This window comes from Mustela erminea, chromosome X (assembly GCF_009829155.1).
Source record: "Mustela erminea isolate mMusErm1 chromosome X, mMusErm1.Pri, whole genome shotgun sequence".
Lineage (NCBI taxonomy): Eukaryota > Metazoa > Chordata > Mammalia > Carnivora > Mustelidae > Mustela > Mustela erminea.
In genome coordinates this window covers 62970573-62970780 of record NC_045635.1, presented here as the reverse complement: position 1 = coordinate 62970780, position 208 = coordinate 62970573, and positions in this window count along the sequence as shown.

Below are 208 nucleotides of genomic sequence, written 5' to 3'. Positions count from 1 at the left end.
ATTAAATAGGTAATGGGGTTTAAGGAGTGCACTTGTAATGAGCACCAGGTGATGTATGGAATTGTGGAATCACTTCATTGCATATCTGATTCTGATATAACACTCTATGGTTAACTAACTGGAATTAAAATAAAAATAAACACAAGAAACAACAAATGTTGCCGAGGATGTGGAGAAAAAGGAACTTGTGCACTGTTGGTGGGAATAC